General features: G+C 39.9%; 1 protein-coding gene across 1 annotated transcript in view; it reads left to right on the forward strand.

Moving 5' to 3' along the window:
* Positions 1-27790, forward strand: part of LOC122811022 (liver carboxylesterase 1-like) — a 683437-nt gene that overhangs the window by 486396 nt on the left and 169251 nt on the right. The window lies entirely within an intron of this gene.

Genomic DNA, 27790 nt, shown 5'->3' on the forward strand with positions numbered 1-27790 from the left:
ATTCTAAGCTGGGGTGTCTTCTGTGCAGATTCTGCATGTCTACCATGTGTTCACATGGGTTTTCCTTGGGTGCTCCAGTTTCCACCTACATCCCAAAGACATGCAGTAGGTGGACTAGATACACTAAATTGGCCATGGGTGTAAGTGTGTGAGGTATGGACGAGCAGCCATGGCAGTACCAGCCATCCAGCAGTATGAACATTGACTTTAGATGATTGTCACTGTTGAAGTGACACCCCAACCAATGTGCAAAAATGGGAAAACTGTGTTAGGATGAATGGATGGAATCTTTTCTAACATTACATAATACCAAGAAAAGTACAACCATATATTTCAAGAAAAACATTAAAACAATGGACAAAGTACAGTTGTGTACTCTTACCATAAATGTAGATGTTCGAGTGTGTTCACTGTTGCAGTCATCACTGTAGGGTTCTTCCTGCCAGCAGCAGTCCCCGATCGGCCAGAATCCCAAAGTCTGGATCGGGCGCCAGCTGAAGTCGCATTTATCCTGACGTCAATGCGCCGGAAGGTATAAAGACCTCAGCTGATGCCATTTCCCCAGTTTTTCTTGCCCCAGATGTCAGGTGCCCAGAAAGAAAAGGCTAAAAAGAAACCATGCCCAAAACCTCAGCAGCCAAAATACTTCATAACAGACAATACTCAAGGAAAAAAACAAAAGAGGGGATAGGAGGAAGGGTAACCCGGGCTGCAACAGTGAACACACTCGAACATCTACATTTATGGTAAGAGTACACAACTGTACTATGTCCTTAGTGGTTCACTGTTGCAGTCATCACTGTAGGGTTGAGTCCCAAAGCTAAGAAAGGGTGGCTGGAGGAGAAACAGAGGGAGCGGCCACAAAACCTTGCAAAACCGCAGAAGCAAAACCTGCCCTGGATTTAGAATAGAGAGGGAGGTTGTAATGCTTAGAAAAAGTATGTACAGAACTCCAAGTAGCAGCTTCCAAAATATCCTTGGTTGGAACCCCACAAAGAAAAGCTGCTGAAGTAGCAGTAGCCCAGGTAGAATGAGTCCTAACATTAACAGGAACCGGATTGCCATGATAAGAGCAACAGAACTTGATGCAATGGGCAATCCACTTGGAAATGGTTTGCTTAGTGATTGCTTTCCCCTGAACAGTAGGAGCATAAGCGACAAACAACTGATCAGATTTCCGGAATATCTTGGTCCTGTCCAGGTATAGACAAAGCTGTCTGTGCACGTCTAAAGAGTGCAAAAGACTTTCTTCCTCACTTCGAGGATTAGGATAAAAGGTAGGCAAATGAATAGACTGATTCAAGGCCACTGCCGAAACCACCTTGGGCATAAATGTGGGATTAGTCCATAGAGATACCCTGTCCTGATGAAAAGTAAGGAAGGGTTCCACAGCCATGAGTGCTTGCAATTCCGAAATTCTTCTAGCAGAGGTAATAGCTAAAAGAAAAGCAGTTTTCCAAGACAAAAATTTTAAATCTGTGGAAGCTGCAGGTTCAAAAGGAGACAAAGTTAATTTCTCCAAAACATAGTTAAGATCCCAAGTGGGAACAGGAGCCCTTATAGGGGGCCGAATATTCTTAGCCCCTCTAAGAAATTGTTTAAGTAATGGATGAGAAAAAATTGGAGGATCCATATCGTAATGTGCAGAAATAGCAGAAGCATGAAGCTTAACAGACGAAAAAGATAGGCCCGTATGTAATAACTCTGCCAGATACTGTAAAATCAGAGGAATGTTCGGAACAGAAGAATCACCACCCTGGGACTTGACTCCAGGAGCAAAATTTTTTCCATTTTCCCACATAAGATTTTCTAGTGCTGGGCCGTCTAGCTTCAAGGATTACATCCAATACCTGTTTGGAAAGGGCAGAGGTGTTTACAGACCCTGGATCCGCCAGGCAGCTAGATGCAGAGTCTCGACATGACTGTGCAGTATCTGCCCGTCCCGTTGAGACAGTAGATGAGGGATTTGAGGCAGAATCCATGGAGGCTCCTGAACCAAGTTCATCAGAGTAGAATACCAGAATTGCCGAGGCCAATTGGGAGCCAGTAGAATCATGTGCGGTCTGTCCTGTTTTATCTTCAGAAGTACCCAAGGTAGAAGAGGAAAGGGAGGAAAAGCATATGCTGAGAGGTGTTTCCAACTGAATGAGAGGGCATCCACTTTCCATGCTAGTTTGTGGTAGGTCCTTGTGCAGAATGTTGGAAGTTGATGATTCTGAGGGGATGCAAAGTGATCTATGTCCGGAATCCCCAAGCCTTTATAATTATCCTGAATATCCGAACATCCAACATCCATTCGTGTGGATCTGAAATGTGTCTGCTCAATGCGTCTGCCAGAGTGTTGTCTTTCTCTGGCAGGAATTGCGCCTGTAAGTCAACACTGCAGGTCAGAGCAGTGTACCAGAGATTCATGGCTAATCTGCACAGGGGGTAAGAGTGAGAGCCCCCCTGCTTGTTGATGTACCACATCACTGTAGTGTTGTCTGTCCGTATCAACAATTGTCCTGGCAGAAGAAGGTCCCTGAAGGTAATCAGGGCATTCTGTACAGCTAGCATCTCCTTCAAATTTATGTGCAGGTGTGTTTGCTCCTTCGTCCAAACACCTTGAAGACATCTCCCGTGCATGTGGGCTCCCCATGCATAATCTGAAGCATCCGTTGTCAGAACTTGGTTGGTTGGCGGAGGACAAAAGGGCTTCCCCTTGTTCTGTAGACAGGCTTCGGCCCACCAAAGAAACTCTCGCTGGAGACAAGGCAAAATCGTGACCACTGTTTCCAAACTGTTGGAATGCTGAGACCAGACACTCTTGAGGTACCACTGCAGTTTCCTCATATGCAGCCTTGCATATGGTATTAGCAGAATGCAGAAGGCCATGTAACCCAAAGCCTGCAGAATTTTTTTGCAGTCAGCTGTTTCAATGAAGCCAGGTGTCAGAAAAAAGAAACCAGTTGCACTTTTCTGTCTGGTGTCAAGGAAGCTATCTGGGTCAAAGTACTCAGAAGAGCACCCGGGAAAGTAAGCTGTTGTGTGGGTACCAGGTTTGATTTCTTTAGATTCACTGTGAAACTGAGGCACTGAAGAAGATGCTGCACAAAGGCTAGATGCTGAAGTAGATTGTCTTTGTCGTCCGCTTGAAGAAGACAGTCGTCCAGATAAGGGTAAATTTGAATCCCCTTCTGTCTGCAAAATGCCTTTACTGGTGCCAGGCACTTTGTAAAGACCCTGTGCGTAGTAGATAAGCCAAAGGGCAGCACAGAGAACTGGTAATGTTTTGACCCTGCTTTGAAATGCAGATACCTTCTGCACTCTTGCCTTATAGGAATATGCAGGTAAGCTTCTTTTAAGTCCAAAGTCACCATCCAAGTGTTCTTGCTCAACATAGGCAGCAGCTGGTGCAGAGTGAGCATCTTGAATTTTGGTATATCTAGGAAGGTGTTTATTACAGAGAGGTCCAGGATTGGTCTCCACGAATTTTCCTTCCTGGGAAACAGGAAAAGTCTGGAATAAAAACCTTGCCCTATTTCTAAATTTGGCACCAGTTCTATGGCTCTCATAGCCAGGAGGAACTGAACCTACCGTTGTGCCTCTGCCCACTGATGATTTGGCAGGTCTGGCCAACCGTTCGGTTTTGGCAAGGTGTGGAAATGAAATCTGTAACCTCTTGAGACTATGTCCAGAACCCATTTTTCCCGGGTTATGTGGTTCCAATTTTGATAAAAAAGAGAAATCCTTCCCCCCAAAGGAGCTTCCAGGAGAGGAGCCCCTGGAACCAGAAAGGAAGAGGCATAAAGACTGTTTGCGGTAGGGTTGAGACTTATCATCACCTCCCTTGGGAGAGGGGGTACTCCACTGCCTATTCCTAAAATGGGACTGTGGCTGTCCCCTACCTCTGGAATGCCTGAATCTGCCTCTCTGAGACCTGTCTGAGCCCGGAAAGGACCAAGGTTTAGTTGGCCAGTGTCTGCTAAATCTAGGAGGTTCCACCTGTAGAAAATTCTTAACTGTCTGCATAGATTTGGCTTTGTCTTCCATTTTCTTCAATACCTCTTTAGCTTTGGATCCAAACAGAACATCGTGCTGCAAAGGGGCATCCAAAAGTCTGGCTTTAATCTGATCTGGCAAGCTTTGATCCCTTAACCAAGCATGTCATCTAATAACAGTGCCAGTAGTTGCAGCCCTACAAGAAGCTTCCAAAGAATCAAAACCACAATGCAGGGTATGTTTACCCACTTGTTTAATAGCATGCAATAAATCCTGTAACTCCTGATTATCCACACCAATAGACACAGCTGACATCTTTTGTTGAAATACAGACAAAAGGTATTGCTGATACTTCAGCATATGAAATTGACAGTTCAAAGCCCTAATAGACAATGTAGCAGAAGTATAAACCTTTTTACCCCATCTCTCCAAAGCCCTGGACTCTCGGTCAAAGGGAATAGGATTTTTAGTAGCGGCCGCTTTAACACCCTTAGGACCTTGAGAAATTGTTTCCGGATCAGGCAAAAGATTTTTAAAAAGAAATTTGTGAGAATCTGGAACCCTATAATACCTATCCGGTTTGGCCAGAGTAGGGGGAAAAGAATCAGGAGAGAAAGAAGCTTCCGAAAAAACATCATCAACAATGTCCAATACAGGGGGAATAGCCAGAGGCTTATGCTGTGGGAGAAGAAGAAAATCCCTAAGCGTTTTCTTGGATTCAGAGAATTCCTGCCCTTCCCAGTGAAAATGCACCCTCATATCATGCAAAGTTTCACCAAAAGAATAATCATCAGGAGGAGAGGCAGAAGGAAAGGAATCTTCAGCTCTTCAGCATCAGAATACTCATAAAGAGGAAAAGAATAATCCTGCTCAAGGGAGGAAGCAGAAGAAACAGAAGTTTGGTCTGAAGAATCATAATCGGACTGTAATCTAGGCTTCTTGTCAGGAGGGGGATGAGAACCCCTGATCATAGTTAAGAGATCTTCAGCCATCCTAAGCATCTGCCTCTGAGGCCTAGGACCCTGATCAAAAGGTGCCTGTGCTAGCCACTTCACTTTAGCTGGAGCCTTAGACTTTGATTTAGCATGTAAACCTGAATCCACATTTACAGGAAGCTGTGAAGGCCTGAGAACTCCCTCAGAAGCCGGTACCTGCCTACTGGCTCCGGACCAAACCGAGGGAGCAGTATCCAAAGGTCCAGTCCCTGGCAATTCTGAAGACCCCATCAGCTCCACACTGGAGTTGGTACAGGCAATTGGTTCAAAAGAGGCGGACGACAGGGGCTGCAAAGGCACCTCACTGACAACCGACGAACCAGCAAATGGCAATAACTGAGTAACATCCTTTGCTATGGACCTCGGAGGCCTGTCTGCATCCCTGCACCTCTTACACACCCCAGAAGCTGGAAAAGAATCTGAAGACATGTTATAATTAAACCTTTTTCCAAAATAGTAAAAGGCAAAGTTATATCTACGTCTAATAGTATGCTGATTAAATCTAGCACAAAACACACAATTAGCAACGTCGTGGTCAGGACCCAGGCAGGGAATACAGTAAGAGTGAAAATCCCTATGAGGTGTTTGCTTCCCACAAGAAATACAATTATTAACTTTTTCTGACATCTGACTGGAGCAAGAAAAAGACCTCCCCAACGGGGTACTTATCTGTAAAAAACAAAAATCCTGGGGTTAGATCCAAAAACAAACAGGAACAGGCCGACCAGCATCAGAGAACTGCAAAGGGCACCATGCGGCAAGAAAGACTGGGGAAATGGTGTCAGCTGAGGTCTTTATACCTTCTGGCGCATTGACGTCAGGATAAATGCGACCTCAGCTGGCGCCAGATCCAGACTTTGGGATTCTGGCCGATCGGGGGCTGCTGCTGGCAAGAAGAACCCTACAGTGATGACTGCAACAGTGAACCACGAAGGAAATCGATTGATCTGAAGATCGGTTTCCAAATCTACAGAAAAGACTGTCATAGGTCTTCAGTCTTACAGGACTAGATTCTTCACTCAAACGTATTGCACATTTGCAGGCATATATTACTTTTTAGTTTTTACTATATATCAACTCCATTTATCATGTCACTGTATGGTTTATTCTTTTCTGGTTATGCATGAAAACAGACTGCCATTTTAACTGTAAGCAGTTGCATTCAGTTCTGTGCTGAAATTGCATTGGCTAGTTTTACCTGTGTCAGAATATGGACATTGGTTGTGGCATATTTCCAGCAACAAAAAAATTTAACAGAACAGAAACAAAAAGAAAAATCCGGTAGGAAAATGCTTGAACTGAGAAAACCAAACTGCAGTAGTACAAAAATATTTAATGAAACACACTGTTAAAAATACTCTTTAAAAACAAAAAAAGATTAGCGCTTTTTTACCCAGCATGGTACATCATAGATCTGATGAAGTACCATGTTGGGTGCGAAAGCGCTAATCTTTTTTTGTTTTTTTTTTTGTTTGTTTTTAAAGAGTATTTTTAATAGTGTGTTTCATTAAATATTTTTGCGCTACTGCAGTTTGTTTTTTTCAGAACAAAAAAATTTAATTTTGTGGCAGTATATATATATATATATATATATATATATATATATATATATATATATATATATATATGTATATGGATCTACTTGAAAACACCGACGACGAGAACACAGAGACTGGAAGATCGACAACTGAGATGACCGACAGTTTAAAAGCCTGACTCTGAGAACACTGACATGTTAAGGTAAGTGTGCGATAGTGACAGACTTTAGGGTTAGGGGTGGGTTAAGTGAGTTAGGGTTAGGGTGCGGGTAAGATAAGTGTGTGATAGTGACAGACTTTAGGGTTAGGGGCGGGTTAAGTATGTTAGGGTTAGGGTGCAGGTTAGTTGAGTGTGCGATAGTGACAGACCTTAGGGTTAGGGTTTGGGTTAAGGTTAGTGCATAGATAGTTGTGTATGTAAGGTTTAGTGTAGGTTTGTAAGGTTTTTATTGTGCTTGTGTTGTGTGTGTGTTTTTCGGAAAAGGTATTTTTTTGTTTTGTTGATTGTCGGGATTGTGGTTTGTCGGGCATGTGAAGTTTCGTGCTTTTAAACTGTCGGTCATCTCAATTGTCGATCTTCCGGTCTCGGTGTTCTCGTCGTTGGTGTTTTGCGTGTCAGTGTTTTAAAGTAGACCCATATATATATATATATATATATATATATATATATATATATATATATGATTCGATCCCTTTCAGTGCCAACATATTACATTAATGCTATAACTTGTATTGCATTTTATACCTGAAGAGAAATCATATATCCATATTGCACAAAAGCCAAACATTATAATACTTTGTAACAGTCACACTGAAAGGCTAATGGAGGCTTGCATTTGTTACATACATAATGAGACACAATCTCAAATTTGTTTTGACATTTGTCAATAAATATCTTGGAATTATACTTGGATGCTGTCAGGAAGTATCCAAGTTGAAAATGTCCATCTGGATAGAAACACCTCTGCCCAGCTCTACAGTTAACTTGTGTGGACCATATTGCCCTTGTGAGTATAGAGATTTTTTTTGTGACAATATATTTTTATTGGCTGAAAATGTAAGTTTTACTAAGAAATCGGTAAGTTTTTAAGTAATAAACTAATATAATAATATTAAATGTACTTATGATTTGGAGATTTGAGACCTTTACAACTCTGAATTGAAGTTATATATACTCATGTTTTACAAAAGTCAAACCTACTGCAGCTTTGCTCACTGTTGCAGAGTATGGCTGCATTTAATATTACACATATGAAGCAATATCTAAACACTCATACAATTAACACTTGCATTAATTTAATATAGTAACATTTTGCAGACTGTTATGTCTTTGTAGGTCTGAATTTGCTTCTTTATATATAGTTTTATCTCAGAAAATGTTAGGCATTTTATAATAAAAATTGCAATGAGGTATGTTGGTAGTATGGTAGATGTCAAAAAAATATGTATTAATGTGTGTATTAGTAATATGCTTAGTGTATTTAGAGCTTGAAAAGGGTTAACACATTTATTCTATTTCATACTGCATAAATCTGTACAAACTGCAGATGCTTTCTGACCTTGTATTGTCAGCTAAAATCTTTGCTTATGTGTGGAAATTTACTGAGAAGCAGATGATTTCTGCCTCTGTTAGGAAAATAATGAATAGAACAATACTACTTGTATAAATGTTATGAAACTTAGACAAGAAGTTCTGTTTGTGCTGTGAGAAAATACACAGCTGTAGAAGCTATAGATAATTAAAACAAAGCCTGCTTGAAAATATGAACTGCAATCAGTATCTGCTTGTATCTGAGTTAGAAAAGTACCTTGAAATGTAACACTGTACAATAGAAGCCTGTAACGGGTTAGTGCCCACCAAGGCCAGGTTGTTTTTCTCAAAAGTTTCTCATAAATCTAGTTATGTCAGCAGAAAATCTGAATAACATCTGCTGTAGAACAATACTGAAAGTTGTGTTTGATTACGGCAGCCATAGATTTGCATGTCTTGTAAAACAGTATAAGAATAGCATGCTTCCTGTTAGTAGTTAGGCAAAATCCTGTATTTGCATGTTTTTTTCTCCTTGCAGCAAGTTATTAAATGTGCCTTAACTGAACCTTATGTGTATTGGTCTTTGAAGTTTTTTCCTTCAACAGCTTGGTCCTTCGGACCGGAAACCCTCACTTCGTCTCGGATCAGACAGGCCAGGTGGCTTGAAACCATACGGGGAAGAAACCACATCGGTTCTTCTTATTTGAAAAGTCCTCCGACTGAATTGTCGTGCAAAAGAGGCCAGCCACTTTTTGATCTGCGACTGAAGGACAGGTTTACTCGAACCAGGTGATCAATCACGAAGGCTCAGGTAAGGTGAATCTACCTTTTTTTTTCTGTTTTAGATCAGGGACTAGATTTGTATTGTTTTGTTAAGACTTTGTTTATACAAGTCAGGGACAAAAAGATTACTGTCTTGTCATAGATCAGGGAAACAGAGCAGGTAGGCAGTCATTCTGAAGAGACTATAACAAAATCCGTGGTACCACGTTAAAAATAAGGAGTTACGTAATGATTAAAAGGGTAGAACAGAATGGGTAATAATTGCACAAAAAGACCCCAAAATCCGCCGTTAACTGAAGACGCCAAATACATGCAGTCACAGCGTGCTGATAATATTAAATATTACTCAAAATGGGTTAATAAGTATGAATTTGATGGTAAATTAGAAAAATCCTCGCTTTGTCAAACTTGTCAAACAGCTTAAAACCGATTCCAAAGGTCGGGTAAAAAAGCAACGTCAATTAGGAATTCCTCAGGCACACAGGTGGATTGAGGAAGTAAACCATAGGGACCAAAAGAATAATAATTCAAAAGCAATGTTTTTAGATAAGGAGGACAATGACTTGGTAATAGCATCAGCCCCTCTGCCTCTCTTACCAGAATATGAAGCAAGTGAACAAGTTAGTCCACCCCCGCGATATCCTGCTGTTACCATAAGTAGAGACACTACAAAGGCAAAACCATTTATTAGAGATCCCGTTGAGACCAGGTCTCGAACACGGGTAGGTAACTCAAAAGGGGACATTGAGTTATATCAAATGGGTAGGAATTCATGATCTATGAGTGAAGAAGAAATATGCCCACTTATAGAAGTGCCTAATCCTCAGGCAGAGCAAGAAGGTCAGGACCCAACTATCCTAGTGTATAGACCCTGGACTCCGGAAGACATCCGGAAAGCCACTGAGGGAATTCCCCATCCAAAAGTTAATTTTAGAAAGTTTTTAGAAGATTTGCAAGGAATGAGGCTAAGTTATAATTTAAACAGAGAAGAGGTAGAAAAAGTAGTCAGACAAATTGTGGGACCAGATTACCACATGATTAGTGGTGACTGGAATCCCTGTGACGCCACGCTCAGGCCCCTCCCACATAGCAGCGCAGAATTAGACAGCAGAGTGAAAGGTCTTACAGACCGAATCTCTGAGAAATGGAAGCCTAGGGCAGACTGGACTTGCATTTATCAATGCATCCAACAAGAAGGCAAGACTGTTGACAGATATTATGCCAGACTGTTAGAATGCTTTAATAACCACTGTGGAATGCAGGTTCCTGAAGATCAGACACACGATTCCCCATATGAGCAGCAGTTAAAGAATGCATTTTTGAAAGGCAGTATTGCACCCATAAGCAGCTTTATCACAAAGCACATGGTAGATCATCATACAAGTAGGTTACAATCATTACTTGAATATGCTAGGCATGCCGAAAGGCATTTTAATAGCAAAAAGAAAAAGCCCAAGTATTTTCTGTAGAAGATGGAGCAGAAGTTTATGTAGTACAGTCTGGGGAAAAAGGGCAAGAGAAATGCCCAGGGAAACAAACAATCTGATCAGCGATCAGAGGACTTTGAAGGGCGAAAGAAAAGGGGTGAATGTTTTAAATGCGGTAAAAAGGGACACTTGGCAAGGGATTGCAAGAAAAACAAGAAGGCAACCACGGAAGACAAGGAGGGTGAGGACTGACTATATGATAGGAATCACTAGAAGGGGATAGCAGAGAAAGGACAAATGAGAATGTGATAGAGGGAGTAGAGGATGTGACAGAAGAAATAGAGGAAGTGCACGAAGTCACGGATAGTGAAGAAAATGAAATATTGGATTTGGCTTTATTGAGCTTAGAGCTCTATTTAGCAGACACAAAACCAGAAGTTACACTCCTGGTAGAAGGGAGGGAAGTCAGATTCTTGTGTGACTCAGGGGCATCACAAACCCTGATACATCCCTCCAAACTGCCAGAGAACTCAGAGTCACCTGATTACATACTAGTGAAAGCAGCTAATGGACAGCTGTATCGGGAGCCCCTCTCCAATAACATTGCAATAACTGATCCTGTTTCAGGATTGACTCAGAAAAGCAAAATTGTTGTTTCTGCAAAATGCCCAGTAAACCTCTCGGGCAGAGACCTTATGCAGCTATTTGGTATAGCAGTAGTTCTGCCTATGCAGGGTATGGAAGTACAGCGACAAATTTATACCTTTGCAGTGCAAACAGAGGGTAAAATGTTTTATTAGTACAGCCAGGACTTAGTTATGACTGGTCTAGGGGCAGTGACCAAAGAATTGATGAACATAGCCATCAGCAAGTTCCCCTCCCTTGACCTTGATAAACAACATTTGTTGTACTGTACTCTGTATTATTGTAACACACCAGGACCTGATAAGGAATATGAGCAAGAATTGTTTAGAAATTGTGCAAACAGACTGATATTACGTAGTCTGTACTGGGACACAGAAGGGAATAGTGTAGTCAGCTGCTCATTTCCCCAGGAGTTCTTTGCACTTTATAAATCTAATCGATTACCACATGTTAGCTTAACTAAGGACAAAAATGTAAAATGGGTAAACTTGGGAGAAAAAGTCACAAGATGGAAAAAACAGACAGAGTTAGAACTGTCAGAACAGGGAATACAAATGCATAAGTTGAATTGGATAACTCAAACCCACCCAGCTGTACACTTGCAGTCTAGCAAGGACAGCTGATTAGCACTCCTATTGAAGGAGGAAGAGAATGCCTTACAGAATATACCAGAAACTCTCTGGTCAACAGGAAAATCGGATGTAGGACTTATTCGTGCAGCAGGACCAGTTACTATTACGCCAAAGTCAGCATTTAGGCCACAAAAGAGACAGTATCCCTTAAGAAAAGATGCAGAGGTAGGAATCAAGCCTATTATAGCAGCTTTACTTAAGGAAGGGGTGCTGGTGGAATCTCCTGATTCACCATGTAACACACCCTTATTTCCTGTTACGAAAGCGAATGGAGAGTGGCATATGGTCCAAGATTTACAAGCTGTAAATGACGCAGTAATACCAAGGACACCTATGGTGACAGACTCACACACCCTGTTGAATGATTTAAAACCTCAACAGAAATATTTTTCTGTGGTAGATATCAGCAATGCGTTCTTTTCGATACCGATACACCCTGACAGCCAGTATTGGTTTGCATTCACATTTCAGGGGAAAAGGTATACATATACATGACTACCACAGGGGTATTGTGAAATTCCAACAATATTCTCACAAGAAATGGCAAGCAACTTGGAGGAATTTACCCCACCAAGAGGTAGCCAGATTTTGCTTTATGTTGATGATATCCTGCTGGCGGCCCCCACCCAGCAAGATTGTAAAGAAGATACCATAGCACTATTACAATTTTTAGCCACTGAAGGACATAAAGTAAACAAAAATAAACTGCAGCTTTGGAAAAAACAAGTTAAATACCTAGGATATGTAATATCCAAGGAGGGTAGGACATTAGATGAGGACAGAAAAGTAGCAATTTTGCAAGCACCAAAACCCACTACCAAGAAGGAAATGATGTCCTTCCTGGCTACGACTAATTTTTGTCAGAGCTGGATTCCAAACTATGCCTTGGAATCTGCACCGCTGACTAACCTGATTTATAAAAAGCCTATGGCAGCACAGGATTTGTTACAATGGACACCAGAAGCAGAATCTGCTTTCTGCAAACTGAAAGTTAATAGTGTCCTCATTAGTTTTAGGTTTACCAAACTATCATAAATGTTTTTTCCAAACTGTAGATTGTAAGCAAGGTTATATGACATCAGTGTTAACACAGCAGCATGGGGACAAGCAATGCCCTATCGCTTATTATTCATCACAATTGGACCCAGTGGCACGGTCTTTACCTCACTGTGTACAAGCAGTAGTTGCAGCTGCAATGGCAGTACAGGCTTTGGCCTTAGTAGTTTTGTTTCACCCTCTCACATTGAGAGTGCCTCATGCAGTTGCGATTATTTTACTGCAAGAGAAGGTAGCATATATTTCCCCTGCTAGGCATCTTTCCTGTATGACTATATTGTTGAGCCAACCTCATATGACAATTGAATGATGTACGACTTTGAACCCTTCTACCTTGCTCCCAACCCCTGCAGATGGCACACCACACAGCTGCCTGCAGGTGATTGAGCAAAAGACACTGCCTAGAAAAGATCTCACAGATGTCCCCTTGGATGATGCCGAGGTGACATACTACGTGGATGGCTTGTGCAAAACGGGTCCTGCAGGACAGAACCTAGTAGGATATGCAGTAGTTTCTGATACTGACATTATAGAAGCAAAATCTTTACCACACAATTTATCTGCACAGGCAGCAGAATTGATTGCCTTGACATGGGCATGTACCTTAGCAAAGGTTAAATGTGTGAACATTTTTACTGGCAGCCAGTAGGCTTTTTCTACTGTACATGTTTTTGTGCAACAGTGGAAAAATCGAAGAATGATAACATCTACTGGCAAACCAATCAATCATGCACAGTTTATTTTAGATCTTTTAGTTACCTCAGAAAGTAGCTATTTGTAAATGCACAGCTCATACCAAGCAACAGGACAGGATTTCAAAAGGTAATGCGAGAGCTGATACAGCTGCAAAGCAGGCAGCTTCAGAAGTATTTCTTTTGAATGAGGAATTACAACCCTCTAAGATTTTAGACTTAGAAATGTTAAAGACAATGCAGACACTTACTATGCAAGTTGAAAAACAAAGATGGGTAAAACGAGGAGCAATTCTCGAAAAAGGGATGTACATCTCTAAAGAAGGAAAACCGATATTGCCATCTAATTTGTTTAGATATGCAGCTTTGTTGAGCCATGGGCAGTGCCATGTCTCAACAGGGGGGATGGTACAGCTGGTGAACCAAGTATTCACGACATATGAATTCTTAAATTACTCTAAAAAATTCTGCTCGATGTGCCCCATTTGTAATAAACATCATGCACAAGGGGCGTTAAAGCCCAAGCATGGGAGTTTCCCTACACCACCGTATCCGTTTCATACTATCTGTATGGATTTTATAGAATTGAACAAATGTGACAATAAGTATTGTCTTGTCATTGTAGATATGTTTTCCAGATGGGTGGAAGCCTTTCCGACTAAAAATCCAGATGCTGCAACTGTGGCAAAAGTTCTTGTTAAAGAAATCATCCCTAGATTCAGCATTCTGGAAAGGATCTACAGTGACAACGGCACACACTTCGTAAACCAGACCATACAACAGTTAAGTAAACATTTTGGTATTTCTTTAAAAAATCATTGTGTGTATCACCTACAATCTGCAGGGCTAGTAGAGAGGCTTAATGGGATTTTAAAGAATAAGCTAAGGAAGTTAATAGTAGAAACACAGAGACATTGGGTGTACTGTCTGCCCCTGGCACTGTTGAGCATGAGAACTGTTCCGAATGCAAAAGGATTGACTCCTTTTGAAAAACTATTTGGAAGGGCTTATTATATACCTCAGTGGAAATCTCTCATGCCCACAGACCAGGAAGCTGATAGTACACTAGCTGAGTATATGAGAAACCTGTTAAATTCTAAACATTTGTTGCAGTCAAATTCTGTTTCAGATAAAGAACGAACCAGTCCGTCAGAAGTGGCAGTGCCCCCGGGTACCTGGATCTGGGTGAAGACAGTAAAGAAAAAGAACTGGGCGTCACCAAAGTGGGAAGGTCCATATCAAGTGCTTCTGTCGACACCCACTGCAGTCAAGATAGCGGAGCGCGCCTCCTGGATCCACCTGATGCATTGCAAACTAGTGAAAAACTTTGAACTGGACAAAAATCTTGTCACATGCCAAGAGTAAAAATGATAGAGTCCCGAAGAAACAGGAATGCAGAACAACCCTTTCCTCAGAAGTATTGCATAATCATCCTGTTAACTGTACTAGTGACAATAATCTTTTTGTTGTGGCCTTTCCTTTTCCCAGCTACACAGACTGAACTGAATAAACGTGAAGCGTTACTCATAGACTGGCATCCAAACTTTAACACTTACCAGGCAATTAAATATGTGTATGCTGAGACTTTCAATGTTTAGAATTGCTGGATTTGCACAGCTTTCCCAACAGCATACGGGGGGTTATTAATGACTACAGTCCCCCTAGGGGTCAATGAGACCTGGGCAAACTTGATTTATGATACCTCAGCCATTACATCACAAGATAAAATAGCATTGCACTTGTCTGTTCCACAAAAGGGAACTGTGTGTTTTTATAAAAATGATACTGTTCAGGTGGGTTGGAGCAATTGCAATGTAACTGTTCCTTATAAATGTTACACTAAAGGTAACAATGTAGATTTTTATTGTAATACAAATTATGATTCATTTCTTGGATTGATGCACAAAACAATTGATGAAGTAAAACATAATTCTGTTCTTCATAAGCAACTGTCTATAATTGATAGAAAAATGTTTCATGCAGGGCGAGTGTATATTCATAGCAAGGTTACTACTAAAGTAGAGGACTGTTATTTTGTGTATGGCAGAAAGGCATACAAATGGCTACCTGAGAATTGGTCCGGCAGTTGTTTTTTGGGTTAGCTGGTTCCGGCCATACGACACACTGCAGTTTTGCCTCGAGGAAAAATTCGAAATGTCTGAGAGGTCGTCAAGAAACCTGTAAATCCAGTGGGACAAATCGATGCGCGTTGGAAAGACCATCATTCTATAGGCAAAGGACTGACACACATGGACTTGAGTGATAGCGTTATATCGTGGGCAGGCATATTACCAGCATATGGTGCAGTGAAATCGATCTGGGAGCTGAGAAAACTGTTGAAACTTCTCGAAGTAATGAGCAACGCAACTTTTTCCGCTCTCGAATTGGTGACTGATGAACTGAATGCCATGAGAACTGTAGTACTTCAAAACCGCATGGCTCTCAACTTCACCCTAGCGGCGAAAGATGGTACTTGTGCTTTAATCCAAGAAGAATGCTGTTCATATATTCCTGACCATAAACACGAGATAGACAATCATCTTGAGGTAATTCAGCAAGTATTGGCCATGACCAAACCAGGCCCAAACCCACTGATGGACTTTTTCCAGAAATGGTTTGGGGGGTGGGATACCATCCTAATGAACATCCTGATTGCCATTTGTGTAGGAATGCTCCTATTGGGAATATGTGTTTGTTGTGGTATCCCCTGCATGAAAAGACTGATTAAAGACTTTATAGACATGTCAGTTTCTGAAACCTTATATCAAAGTACTGAGTTTGAAGAACTGTTAAAAGATTGAAAATGCTTTCATAAGTTTAAACTGAATGACTCTCTTAACTGCAAATCCTGAGTGGGAAGAGGTTAGGAGAAGAAAACAAACCATTTATGCTTATTTTGAAAGTAGAATAAAAGTATTAATAGGGGGGAAATGTCATAAAAATATGTATTAATGTGTGTATTATTAATATGTTTAGTGCATTTAGAGCTTGAAAAGGGTTAACACATTTATTCTATTTCATACTGCATAAATCTGTACAAACTGCAGATGCTTTCTGACCTTGTATTGTCAGCTAAAGTCTTTGCTTATGTGTGGAAATTTACTGAAAAGCAAATGATTTCTGCCTGTGTTAGGAAAATAATGAATAGAACAATACATCTTGTATAAATGTTATGAAACTTAGACAAGAAGTTCCGTTTGTGCTGTGAGAAAATAAACAGCTGTAGAAGCTATAGATAATTAGAACAAAGCCTGCTTGAAAATATGAACTGCAATCAGTATCTGCTTGTATCTGAGTTAAAAAAGTACCTTGAAATGTAACACTGTACAATAGAAGCCTGTAACGGGTTAGTACCCACCAAGGCCAGGTTGTTTTTCTCAAAAGTTTCTCATAAATCTAGTCATGTCAGCAGAAAATCTGAGTAACATCTGCTGTAGAACAATACTGAAAGTTGTGTTCGATTACGTCAGCCATAGAAGGCCATGTCTTGTAAAACAGTATAAGAATAGCATGCTTCCTGTTAGTAGTTAGGCAAAATCCTGTATTTGCATGTTTTTGTCTCCTTGCAGTAAGTTATTAAATGTGCCATAACTGAACTTTATGTGTACTGGTCTTTGACGTTTTTTCCTTTGACAGTAGAAAAATTATTTAAATTGTGATTTCTGTTTTTTTAACCTCTCTCTCACTTTCTCCTGCCCAGTGCAGTCTCTGGCTGTGCTATTAGCTTTCATTCACATTCAACAGTAGCCCCAGATGGAAGAGTTTCCAACTCCTCATAAAGAAGGCCTTACTGCATGCCTTGTATTAACCCAGGGGAATATGGGAATCTGATGGGGAGTTTTATTCATGGAACCGGGGTAATTCATGAATGTGGAAAAGCTAATGCAATGATGTTGTGATGTCTCCCCCTCCATTCTCCAGCAGAGGTTGCAAGTCCTCTGACTCCCTCTATCCTTTCCCATAGAATAGGAAAGCTGGCTTTCAGCCCGGCCAGCCCTATAAGTGGCCTGAGTTTGATTTGAAACATGAGTCACTGGCAGCAGAGATGGATATCCTTTCTCTTTTAAACAGCAGAGTTACTATTTACTTTCATGGAAAAAAGATGTTAAAACTAACTCCAAAGTACTTTTTCTTAGTAAAAGCTATGTTGTTTTATGTTTGAGAGCTTGGGTAAACTTCTCTTCACTGCTTTTTTATTTGGTGGAAATAGTAACTTATTTGCAACTTACCTTTTTAGCAAGTACTGCTGGCAGGCTTCCCTAGAAGCTGGGCATCTTTTCAGCTTTACCGTGGAACAACATAGTGCTTTCTCAGTTCTTCCTCCTTCTAGCCCTAAAAAATAAGAACATTAGTAAACAGCCTTTCCACCACAGCAGGCTGCTACCGCACCTCAACTGGAGATTGGTGAATCTACTATGGTAATTTCCAGTTCCTCAAACCATTCATCATTTTCTTTGGCTTCTTCTGATGTAGTCCCTACAGCCACCAGGGATCAGGGGTTACACATGGCCTCTGTGGCTGTTGGAGTGCCCTTGGTGGGCAAAGGGGAACCATTCTTGTTGGTTGTGGGAGAAGAAGCAGGGAGCATCTCTCTTCCTAGCCATTGGTCTTGGTTCAGCCTCTTGACACTTCCAGTTCAGACGTCTCTAGCAAGAGAAAAAAGTATTTTTAATTTTCTGAAGGGGTACAACATTTTTAACTACAAACTGATTGTGAATGGACAATTTGTTTTCCCCTCAAGCTGCCAGTCCCTAAGAAAGATTCTTTTTCTGACAGTATTTCCAAAAACGAATCAATTGTTTGAGTGGGAACATGATATTCCACTGTCTGGGAAGAAATATTCTGACTTATTATGGCTGGATTTTCCTGAACCTGCTTAATTTCCTTATTTTATTTAAGCATTGAAGGATGTTTTTGTTATGGCTTGTAACTTGCCAGCCAGCCTGCTGCCACTAGCAAGAAAGAAGCTTGTGTAAAATTCTTCACTCTTACAAATTGGATATACTAATCCCTGATCAGACCCAGCAGTTATTTCTCTGATGAACTTTGCTGTTGCTACACATCTGGTTAACATTAATCCTTCCTCTTTTGTCAAGGATGGAACACTTTTGATAGATTGGGGAGTGTATTCTTCTACAACTCTTATTTTCAGAATTCTCAGCTGTCAAGCTTAAAGTTTGTTTGCTTCTTTGAGAACTTGAGGAATATTATGACGTGTTTCCTCTTCTGATGAAAAAACATATTTATGTAATCTGATGCCTTCTGTTTCTCAATGATGATTGAGTTTTTTAAATGTGCTTATACTTCTAATGATGAAACTTCCAGAGCTGTTGTCATTGGGACTGATGAGGAGATTTGCTTGGTTGAGTACTCAAAACCTTTCTGAGGATGTTAAAACTAAAATTTTGAATTCTCCCTTAGACAGAGAAATATTTTTTTGTATGTTTTGTTACAGAGGTCCTTAAAGTGTGATGATACAGGTAAGCTGATTCAAGGAATTTCCCAGATTTTTCAGCCTTCCTTCTCCAAATTTGTCAAGTGGTTTAATGCTACCTCTACAGCTTTTTTTTTTCCAAAAAACAAAATAAGCAAATAAAGCAAGCTGGTGATAAGCAAATATTTAAAAAAGCAATGACGGGAAGGGGGGTCCAGAACAAAAAAAGAGGACCGCTAGAACAAAGGACAGTCTAAGCCTGCATGACTGTCTAGAAGACTCATCTCCACCTGCCAATCCTGACAAACCTTTATTCCTTACCAAAAGTCTAAACCTCCATTTCAGATAGCTTCAGACATATTAGTTCTGAAAGTAATTTAGCAAGTTTACAGATGGCAGTGGGAGAGTCTCCTTCATTTTCAGTGGTTTTCCCCTCATCTGGCAGGCCAAGCTCTATGTTTCCCTACTATGATTCAACATCCGTTGTCTCGGGGGAGGGGGCAGGTGATAGAAGCAGTCCCTCATCCATAACTAAAAGGGTTTTATTCAAAATGCTTCTGGTACCAAAGAAAGATTCATGGAGAACAGTTCTAGATCTTTCCTTTCTAAACCAGTCTGTGATCGTACCCAAATTCAAAATGTTATCCATTCAAAACATGTTACCTCTCATTCCCTTGAGTTTTCTGGTAGCCTTTTATTTAAAAGGTGATTGTTATATTCATATAGATTATGTTTCTTAAAGGGTTTCTGTGTCTGGATCACACTCTGAGTTCTCTTCATAACCCTTTGGTCTATTCACTGCTCCAAGGGTATTTACAAAGTGTCTAGCTATAGTGATAATCTACTGCAGATTGTAAGGTATTTATAATTTTCCTTATTTAGATGACTTGCTGACCTTTGCAGAGTCTTTTTCAAAGTGTCAGGAATTTCCCACTTGGGTGAGAGATCTCATTCACAAACGTTAACTCCTTTTCACAGGATAGTTTTCCTAGGGTGTCTCCCAGATACCTCCGTTCAGAGAGGTTCTTCAAAAGGAAAAAGTAGCACCGTATCTTGATGTATTTCTGACTTTTTCTGTTTGGACTACTAACTCAGCCTCAGGACTTCTCAAGATTCTGGTTCTCATGGCATCTATGATTCTCATGATTAATCTGGCAAGACTCCACTTGAGAAAATTCAGTATATGGTTTCAGCATCAACATCTCCTGACATTCCAGGTATCCAGTTTTTGGATTTGTGAAAAGGGAGATTCCTTGGTAGACAGACCAATTTTATCAGAATCCAGGTCTGATATTTTCCATTCTAGCTCCTGCACAGTCTATAACGGACATATCAGATTTGTGTGGGGAACAGTATTTATAGAGATAAAGGTACAGGTGCTTTGCAACAAAAAAGACAGACCAAAAATATAAAAATAAAAGAGGTCTTGTCAGTTATAAATATTCTCAGCACTCTTAGTCATCATTGGTCCCCAGGACTGTTAAAATGTTAAAGGACAACACCACAGTGATGTGCTTAATCAAACTATGTGTTTGTGTTGGGGGGGGGGGGATCCTACCGTCTGTGTAGAAAACTCATGGGGACAACACCAGAGTTATGTAGCGCCTAATCAAACTGTGTGTGTGGGGGGGATCCTACCCTCTGTGTAGAAAACTCATGGGGACAACACCACAGTTATGTGGCGCCTAATCAAACTGTGTGTGGGGGGGGTCCTACCCTCTGTGTAGAAAACACATGGGGACAACACCACAGTTATGTGGTGCCTGATCAAACTGTGGGGGGGGGGGATCCTACCCTCTGTGTAGAAAACTCATGGGGACAACACCAGAGTTATGTAGCGCCTAATCAAACTGTGTGTGGGGGGGGATCCTACCCTCTGTGTAGAAAACACATGGGGACAACACCACAGTTATGTGGCACCTAATCAAACTGTGTGTGTGTGGGGGGGTCCTACCCTCTGTGTAGAAAACACATGGGGACAACACCACAGTTATGTGGCGCCTGATCAAACTGTGGGGGGGGGGGTCCTACCCTCTGTGTAGAAAACACATGGGGACAACACCACAGTTATGTGGCACCTGATCAAACTGTGGGGGGGGGGGTCCTACCCTCTGTGTAGAAAACTCATGGTAGCCTGGGATATACCTTGTCAGCACCATATCACTCTGTAGACATATTAAATACCTGTAAAGCAAAATTTTGTGGCAGACAAGCTGAGTAGGATCAGTATAGACCCTCACAAAAGGAAATTTAATCAGGGACAGGGAGGTCTTCCAGGTATTGGTTTAAGTTGTGCAGAACAACCTCAAATAAATCTCTTTGCTTCCACTTGCAACAATCAATTGGCAAAATTCTGTTGTAGTACTCCATGCAAGAAGGCTTAGAAAACAGACGTTTTCTGTCGACATGAATTTTCCTGTGCGACTTTCCTCCCTTTCCACTAACATTCATGGTCGTTCTGAAGACTCAGACAGGCTCTCCGAGAATCATTGCTATGACTCCCTTCTGGCCCAGGCTGCCTTCCATTGGAAATGGTCAAGGACAATTACCACAAGTTTGCTCACAGAATGGATCTACCCATACAGCACCAAGGGTATTTGATACAGTCTTTCTCCAAACAACTACAACTAACTTTAATATCTTTTAGGCACCTATTTTCTGAGGACATATAACAGGTGTTAAAGGTGGCAAGAAAACCTGCTAATAGAAAATCATATGTGAGTAAATGGAAGAGATTTTCTAGTTAGTGCCAGGACAAGAATCAGCACTCTTTCAGGGCTAGAGAGACTCTATTTCTATATTATATTTGCTAGTCAGTATCCTCCAGTCTTACTTCTCCATCACAGTTCATTTGTCTGCAGTTTCAGCATGTCTACTCGTTCATTTCCTCTCTTTCAATGCAATCTCATGTGAAAGTGTTTTTGAAAAGGGTGTTGCATAGCAGGACTCCAAGAAACAGGTGGTTCCTCCTTGAGTCTTAATTTTGTCTCTTGCCACATTTCAGCTAGCTCATCATGGGTTTATAGGTAAGTACTAGGCTAGTTGCTTTGTGGGCCATTTTAAGTCTAGTTAATTTCCCTTTCAAAGCTGAGAATCAAACCGTGTACCTTGTGTTTGTGAGGTACACCTTAACCATTATACCAACCCCCACTCTAAAATGCACATCTCCAATTGCCTTAGACATTTTAAAGGATAAACAGGGGCTTTGATGATAAACAATATTATGCACATAACCTTAAAAAATGAATTTAGTTATACCCAAAAATGGTAGGCTTAAATATATGTCTTCCACAGATAATATCTATTTGTACATTGTATTAAGACTTATTTTATTCCTCACAATAGAATTAGTGTGCTCTTATATGTGCACTTCAAGTATCTTCACAGTTTTCCCTCTATAAAATGATGTGCACATCTGACATTATGATACACAAATACAAGTAATGGTGCTACAATATGCATATTCAAAGAATGAATAAGTAGTCCTTTCTAATGAAAGAATGCTTGAACTCATTGCTTTAATAAAGAGGTTCATATGTGTTTACTAGGTTAATAACCACTGGGGCATTTTTAAGCCTAGCCATGCATCTCAAATTTCTGACAAGTTCTGGTATCCTTGATAAGTGTAAGCAGGGGCTTACAAGCATGGGCCTGTGAAATGAACCATTTACAGGTCAGTATGATGTTCTTACATGAAAAATTGTGTTACTGATCTCTCTGACCTCTGCAAGAAAAGTATCAGAATCGCACACTCTTATGGTGGTTCCACATTTTTTTCATTTTCTGCAAGGATAGGTTTTCATTACGAGCTAATCCTTCACTTATACCTAAAGTGATAACCAAGTTTAATTTGAGGCAAGCTATCTATCTCCCCATCTTCTTTCTAGAACCTAAAAATGAGGAAGAAAGGACACTCCATACCTTGGATGTCCACAGACAGCTTAAGTTCTATCTTGACAGAACATCTTTCAGTTCACTTATTGTAAAGGTAAGAAGAAAGGGCAACTTGTATCAAAGCAAACTAATTCCATTATAACAAGGCAATTCCATGTGGGGCTAAGCCTCATTCTACCAGGGCCTTTGCTTCATCTGCAGCTTTTTGGAAATGGTGGATTCTAGAAGTATTCTAGATGCAACAGCTTGGTCCTGTGAGCATACCTTTACAAAGCATTACAAACTGTAGATTACTTCTGATCTAAGGCAGGCTTTGGTAGGACCATTCTTCAGGAGCACTTGAACCATCTTTCCTTCTCCCAGCCAGTCAGTCTAATTGATTGTAGTCTAACCATATAGCTAAGGGTACTGCAGTATTGATCAGTGATGGACATAGTATAGTTGTGTAATTAAATTTACCATAATAGTAGATATTTGAATTAATAGCCACTCCCTCTTTCCTTCCCCCTTATTTGTGTGTGTTTTGTTGCTAGGGTGAGGACTTCTAGCTTTAGTTTTCTAGCATTGACATTTTCAGGGCTCTAGCCCCCCCCCCCCTCTCTCCCTCAGTTGGCATGAAAGCTGCCATGGGCTTGGTATCTAAACCACTCTTTTTATTCAGCTCAAGCTGAATATTGGTTGGGTCCATACAAGATTAATTTGAATATGTCCATCTGTTGTAGCCTATGCAGGATATAACCCATATAGTTAAGGTTACTGCAGCAGTGATAATTCAAACATCTACTGTTTGCTTTTTCTCTATATAAGGCCATTTGCATACCATGATAGTATGGGCAGTGTAATTGTTATGTTAGAAAGCTGTTACTTCCACCTATTATATATCACAGTTCTTTTGAATGTAGATTTCCAATATTTAGCTTACATGCACACAATGTTTGGCAGGATGATCTCTTATGTAGTTTTTCTCATGTCCATCTGAGCTTGTTACATTTTTCTCTTTGCTTCATTGAAAACACTTAAACAAAAAATCTGAATAGATTTTCAGAACCTACCCATCCTCTTTTAAGTTACAAAACACAGAAAACTGTTTACATTAAAAAAAGTGTTTATCCCTCCAGATAGGAGTAGTTGCCCCAAATTGATGGCTGCATTCACAGGCATTGCCTAGCCTAAAATGTAAGTTACCCATGCTATAGTGCATGTTACAACCTGTATTCACACTTAAACTGATTCTTTTTTGTTATTTTTCTTATCTATTTTCCCCTACCAGATGTAATAAAAACATATTTCATGCTTTCAGTAAACATTAAAGTTTAGCACTGTTAATACATTAAAGTATTAAGGTTGCATGTGAGGGACCTGTTTATATAAATTATTCACTTCTCACAGTTTCAGACTTCATTTTTCACTGGACATCTTCTCAGTGTTCAGACATCTGAATTAATTGCTTGCAGCTACAGATTGCTCATGTCCAAGTAAAAGCAGCTGGTAATGAGAGAAAAAGACAGCTGGTATGCAACTTTGGAGATGCATGAAAGAATCTTTATACGTTTTAGTCAGAATAAACTGTTCAGACTTCTCATGAACAAAAGCTTGCATTTTCAGATATGTTGTCTCCAACTGAGAACATTTCCTAATGGGAAAAAGCTAATGACTTTGCAAGTACAAGAAAGAGTTAACATTTTCCATGTCAGTCATCATCATTTCTCATTTTTCACACCCATTTGCTAAAAATTTTGTATATAGGTTAAGCTAAGACCATTGTACTAGAACTCATCCCTGTAAAAGCAGGGAAACAATTATCTTAATTCTACTTACAGTGTGATCATTACACTTTTACATCCCCCATCCCAGCTGCCCGATATTACTGCATTATATTAATTTTAACTTGCTTTTTGGCAGTCTTTTTACTTTGTTACTATGGAAAGCCTGACTACAAATTGATGAAATGTTCTTTATTGCTTTATCATCTTTAAAAATGTTAACAGTCACTGATAAGACTCCCCACCTCACATTTAAAATGCCCCTGACAACACACTGTACAAAACTGTTTTACAGTATAACATGCAAGTTACACCATGAAATTTTTAACAAACAATAAAAACAAAAAACTGTTTACTTAGTTACTTCTTCAGTCCCTTCATTATCCTAAAAATTAATGACATAAAGTGGAGGCATATGCTTTACATTTCACACTCCATTTCAACACAGTCAACAAAGTTCTAGTCTTTCTTTACTACTTCTTGCAAAGCAACATTTCACATGTCTACTCCTGTAGCTAATGGGATTGATACTTTACAGTCTCCCTTTTATTCACTACTTTCACAGTGTTGCTCATCTCTTTCCTGTTCATCTCCATCTCCCAACACCAGTCTTTAGTTCAAGTTACTCTTGATTCTTTCGGTCAGCTCCTGTACTTTTTTCTGTCTTAAACATTTTCCTTTGGAACAATGGAAAAAGTTTCATTCACAAAGTCTCTCTGTGGACTTTTATCATCAGAAAAATGAAAAGCAGAACCCCGTTCTGCTTACTGGATTACTCTTTGTTGACTAAACTTTATTTCCTTCTTAGCCTGTTCTGCATCCAAAAAATGTAATTAACCCTCCAGGAATAATATTCTGAAAACAGTTGGATACAGCATCTTGAATCTCAAACCTGCCGCTCAACATTCCCTAATTGCAGGATAATCTTGCTTTTCTGCTTGGTATCTGGTGAATAACCATTTTCACAAACACTGTTTCCATTTTTAATACTTTTTCTCTCTGACACGGTTTTATCAGGAGCAGCTGTTCCTGTTGGTATGTTTGGGTCTTTACTAATATGGGTTATGGCTGCTTTCTCATGGCCAGATGTGGAGTATACATACAGTATGCAACCTGGCTGCTTTCTTGTGGCCAGATGTGGAGTATACATATAATGTGTCCCTAATTAAATTCAAATTAATGGAAATTAACAAATTCTGCTGTGAAACATCAGTTCAGCTGATTATTTTTACTTTTGTGAAATTAATACAATCTTGTTTCTTCTAGTTTCGCTGGTATAGCAGAGAATCATATGTTTTCTCTGTGTGTTCAGCCTTCTAACTCTAATATTTATAAACAGTTTTCGTTATAAGCCTTATGCTCAGCCATCCTTTTCATCCTTACAACCTCTGATTTTTTATTTTTTTTTAACTCCTTAAGGTAAAGTGTTAAACATTTTGAAATAAGCCCATTTCCAACTCACTGCAGGGTGAAGAATGTAAACACAATGTAAACACAGGTGCAGACAGTTCTCAAAATACCCCAAAACAACAAAAGCAATCCCATGGAAGCCCTAGCTTATACTTAGTGTAATACAAAAATTGTAAGTACAATTAAAAATGAAACACAAACTACATTTCTGATTCACTTCGTCAAAAAAATCAAAGATTACCCACCATATATAAATCCACACATATAACCCCAATAAATAGCACTTTTCATGTAAATCAGCACTACAAAAATTAATTCTTATTAAAATAATAATAATAATAATCATGGGAAGGATTTCCAAGATGGTTGCACACTGGTCAACAGGTAGAAAAAGAGCTCTCCCAGTGTTTAAACGTTAACACTGCATTCATAAGGAAAATTATCGTATGATTTGGTGATTGGATCTTAGTGAATGTGCAAACGTTCAGCATGACCTTAGGTAAGTATCCATGCCCACTACAAGCAAACTATTTACAAGTTATTTGAAACACATAGGGATAGTAGACTTGGTTCACTAGTTATTACATATACAAAAATGATTTCCCCATGGACGTTTGTGTTGTGTGTATTTTATTTGATACTTTCTCTGTAGTCCTTTCCGACTGTCCACTGCTTGTTATTAATATTGGAATCCCCAAAAGAATATAGATGATCACTGGTAACTAGTTATTCAGCTCTTTTACTGTGCAGGTTATCTCTGGCTGGATTATGTTTGCTTCTGAGCTGCTCACAAACCTGTGTAAACAGTGTGATATTTCAGTCAAAGTTAAAAGAAGGTCTTTTACTGTGTGCAGATAATGGAAGAAGGCTATCAGATGAGGCCTTGTGTGTATGTCAAGATTGCTTAATGTACCTGTAGCTTCTGATGGAACAGGGTGGGCTAGAAATTCCAGATAGAGTAGGTTGAGCAAAAGAGGATATTTCCCAGATGCTTGAAAGGAAATCTGAACTTTTGTGCGCACTTAAACTGAAATACTATGAAAACCCTCCACTGAGCCTGAGAAATTACAATTCAAAAATGGAAGCAAATGTCTCCCTTAGTACTTGGGAATAAGGATATATATATATATATATATATATATATATATATATATATATATATATATATATATATATGTGTGTTGATAAGCATGTTATGTGGGGGGCTTCACCCCCCACACCCCCCAATGTGGGGGGTTGTGCCCCCCACACCCCCCTAACTATATATATCAACTCCAGGGTCGCACAACATTGGGGAGGGGGGCAAATCTGCTTGTCGACCAAATGAACTGTCGACCAAATGAGTGTCGATCATATGGCCTGTCGACCATCTCAGGTAGACCCATATATATATATATATATATATATATATATATATATATGTGTGTGTGTGTGTGTGTGTGTGTGTGTGCTTATTAGGAGATGATTGAAGACAGTGGAATTTAATGTTCTTTTTTCAGACAATGTTAAAGTGCAATGTATGTGCATTTCAGAGCATGTTATGAGAAAAGTGGATTTTGCAGTTTGCCCACACAGGTATGGTGATATCATGAAAAGAGGGGATTCACTATGAGCAAAGTGTCCCCCGATACATGGAACAAAATGTTAAGGTGGAAAATTGTCTCCTGTGATCTGTTTCAGAATGGGCAATGCTGACAAGTTCAAGTTTGGTCGATCTCTAGTTATCTGAAAACAAGGCTAACTCCCATGGGGTGAATTAAGCCCTTGAAAGTTTAGGTCACTGAAGCACTAGAAAGAAGGTGACACAATAAATGGCCAGTAGTACCATCAAAATCATAAATACCACTAAGGTTTCAAAAAGATGTATTACATTTGTACCCAGGTAGTATTCACTATGGCAAGTAGTATGTAAAATATGATGTGATGTCAGTTTTCATTCATTTCTCAACATATGGGTTCGGATCTGACACTAGGATCTGACTCTGCAGTTATACCAGCTTGTAGCCATC

Source organism: Protopterus annectens, chromosome 9.part0 (assembly GCF_019279795.1).
Source record: "Protopterus annectens isolate FY-2018-M chromosome 9.part0, PAN1.0, whole genome shotgun sequence".
NCBI lineage: Eukaryota > Metazoa > Chordata > Ceratodontiformes > Protopteridae > Protopterus > Protopterus annectens.